Genomic DNA, 3,685 nt, shown 5'->3' with positions numbered 1-3,685 from the left:
GGATGTGAGGCTGGGGGCCATCAAATGTTTAGCAGGAACCTGTGAAAATAACATTCCTGTGGTAACTCCTCCTAATATGCAGTGAACTCAGAACATTTCAGACATTTTATTTTCATGTCTGCTCTAATAATTGAAAACAATTTTAAAAAGCAAAATATCAGGGTCAAAATATTCAGAGAGTTATTTTTTTCACCTCTAGCTTGAAAGTAAATTGTTACTTTCTAAGCAAGCAAACAAAAAGGGCTTTTATGCATATCTGATTAGCTCATTTCCTTTGATTTTGGCGAGTGATGTCATTTGGGCCCAGCTGTTGGTATGCTGCAAATGATTTCCCTTCCTCATGTTTCAGCGAGTCATTTCTGCCCCTAATGGAATTACTTTGACTGGAACCCAGCATTTTTCATGGTTCACCTCTCCTATCAGCTGATACCCCGGACTCCTCTGGAAAAAAATGAGGAAAGGCCACAAAGGCATTTAAATGCCTAGCAAACAATAATTTCACGTAGACTTTTATCGAGCAGATGTCTTTTTGAAATCTATTTGTGTCCAATGCCTTAGCTCCTCAATTCATCCAGTAAAATAACAGTAAGAGTCTGAAGTAGATGAAGGGTCTAAATTAAAGGGCCCTGAATTTTCAGAAGCAGGCCTGGCTTGCTCCTTTCTGCCCCTTGTGCTTACAGCAGGGCTGACATATTAACCCAACAGGGAAGGTAACAGAGCCATAGAAAGAACGGGGTAGCACACAGGAGCGGTCACTTTCAAATTCTTCAGACTCGAGTCCACATTTGAGTGCCACACCTTGCTAGCTAAGTTTCTGGGCGTCTTTATACCCCAGTTTCTTACCAGTAAAAAGAAGCTACGAAAAGTAGGCACAGATAGTGGGAGAGGCTGTGAGTATGTGGGAACCAGGGTTTTATGAGGAACCTCTGCACATTTGCTCAGTTTTTCTGTGAACCTAAAGTTGCTCTAAAAAAATCATAAAATCTACCTTTAAAAAAAAAGCAACAGGACAGAGGGTTGCTGTGAAAACAGGCCCTTAAAGTACTTAGAACCCTACATAGCATTGTCATCATTATGTGCTGCTTCTAAACTGGTTATTAGATGTTCGGGCATGGGGTTATCTGCTAGGTCAATGCTTTTCAGCCTATACACTCTTGACATTTGGGCCATTTAATTTTTTGGGGAATAGGGATGTCTTGTGAACTGTAGAATGCTTAGCAGTATCCTAGCATCCCTGGTCTCTCTACTCACTAGAGGCCAGTAGCAACTCCAAAACCCTCCCAACCAGTAGTGAAAACTAAAGACATCTCCAGACATTGCCAAATGTCTGCTGAGGGGTATAATTGCCCTTGGTTGACAATAACTGTGCTAGGTTAAAAGAAAAACAATAATCAGTGCATTCAATGGCTCTACTGAATAGAAACACTTCATGGTCCAGGTGAAACTCTCTTTTTGAGAATTTTGCTTGTTTCTCTAATTGTCAAGCACTGCTTTCATCTGCTTAGACTGATCTCACAGCACACCTGGCTCGCCTTAGCCCTGCCCCGTTCTTCCACACCTGGATGCACTGCCTTCCCTCTTCTGCTCTCTTCCTGTCTGAACCCTTACTAGCTTCAGCCTCCATCTCCTTCATTCTTGAATCCTTGAAGCCTTCAGAGTCATCTTGTCTTCCCAGATTCTTAGTCTGCCACTCCATCTAGCAACTCATTTTGCCTTGGCCCTGAGAGGATTGCCTGAGGGACTAGAGGTTTTAGAGCAGGAAAAGATGATACAAATCACATAACCCAGCAGCTTCTAGGAGCAGATGAGGACGTTTGGATGTGGGAAGGCTACAGGACTTGTGCAAGGTCACAGTGCTGGTGATGTGGAGCTGGAATTATGACCTCTGCTTGGCAGCCATCCCCCTGGAGTGGATGCTCCTGGGAGTTGGTCCCTGTGTCCAGCCTGTGTCTTCATACATAAATTGTGTTTAGACAGGTTGGCCCATGCAGAGTCATCAGTGGTTCAGAGATATCCAAAAGCTTTGTTCCTCTCATGGTGTCGTGTCTAAGACATTTATCTTTCTTGCATCCCCTGCTTACACTAAACCTCCGTTTAAGGTTAATAGCCAGAGAAGTGACTGTAAGCAGTTCTCCAACCTGAGCTTGCATTAGAATCACCTGGAGGGCTTTTTGGAACCATAGAGAGCTGGGCTCCACCCCTGGAGTTTCTGATTCTGTGAGGGTGGGGTGGGGCTGGTTCTTTTAATTCCCAGGTGATGCTGATATTGCTAACCCTGAGATCTTATTGGGAGAGCCTGACAGAGAGTGGTTAAGAGCCTGGACTTCAGAACTGAACAACTCTGAGTCTGAGCTCCTGTCTCACCACCTTGGGCAAGTGACTCAACCTCGGTAAGCCTCAATTTTCTCATCTTTACACAAAGATAATAATTAGAAGTGCTCATTATGATGTGTTGTTACATATAACATCTTCAATTTTTGGCACCTACCAACTTGCAGCACGTGTCCTGACCAGAGGAGTAAAAAGAGGTCAATTCCTTCTATTTTTTTTTTTTTTTTTTAAGCTAGTGGCTCAAGAGGAAATAGCAAGTTAGTGAGGCTCAGTTTAATTTGGTATGGGACTCTGCAAAAACCATTATACGTATTAGCCATTTCTGTAAAATGGACCAAATGGCTCTTCTCCACTTCCCCCGATGTCCCCCGGACCTGTTGGACAGGTAAGAGGATAGTAATGAGTACTTTGAAAAGAATTAGTTAATGATATGACACTGCTATAAAAGTTCGTTCCTGACTTGCCTCTTTCGGTAATAGTCCTCCTCTGGAAGATGAGTTCTTCTCTTGCCTTTGTTTCTTTCCAAACCTGCGTAGCTTACCTTCCAGACAGGCGCTTTCCTCCCCACTATAGCCCAAGTGAGTACCTCCCTTTTCTGATGAATCTCTATTGCCTAATTCCTACTTAACTATAAACAGCTTGCTTTGAAACTTAGCTGCCTAATGAATACTGTCTCCATGTCTCTTCTCTCCGATTAAACATTCTTTGAGGAAATGAACTATGCTTTCCATTTCTTCTGAATTACCCCTGAGTGCCTGGCATCATTCTATGAACAGTCAATAGACGAATGTTGATTAAATATATATTGCCTAGTTTTCATAGAATTTCAAAGCTTTAAACAGGACATGGGAAAATAATTTCCTGTGTCTTCATATTTAAGATGTAGGTCTCTTCATCTTTTGGTCATTTGTGCTTGTGTACAATGGGTTGGTCACGTCAGACTCCTAACAGCTCAAGCTGACTGCCTACAGAAGGGTAACTGCCCGGGTGAATCTATTTGCAACACTTCCCTCTGATTTTAACAAAACTATTTTTGGGGAGATCACAATCTTAGGAAAACGAAACATGTCTGGCTTTTCATTGTCATATCACTTTGTGACCAAAATTATAAAAGCATTATGCTGAGCAAGTTACCCAGACTTCTCAAGTTAAATGGACGAACATTAAACTCCTAAAATAATGAAACCCCTGGAGTAATGGGAAGTGAAGCAGAAAAGAGGGAGTTGAGAGGCTTCTACTCCTATTTGTGTCCTACTAAAATGTAGCCATAAAATATAATGGGCCAGTGAGGGTACATGTCGTTTAACTTGTATTCCCTCTCCTTTCCCAAACATGCCTTATTTTAATAGGACAG

The sequence above is a fragment of the Symphalangus syndactylus genome, chromosome 7 (genome assembly GCF_028878055.3).
Source record: "Symphalangus syndactylus isolate Jambi chromosome 7, NHGRI_mSymSyn1-v2.1_pri, whole genome shotgun sequence".
Lineage (NCBI taxonomy): Eukaryota > Metazoa > Chordata > Mammalia > Primates > Hylobatidae > Symphalangus > Symphalangus syndactylus.
The sequence above is the reverse complement of the archived record's forward strand: the minus strand, read 5'-3'. Positions refer to the sequence as shown.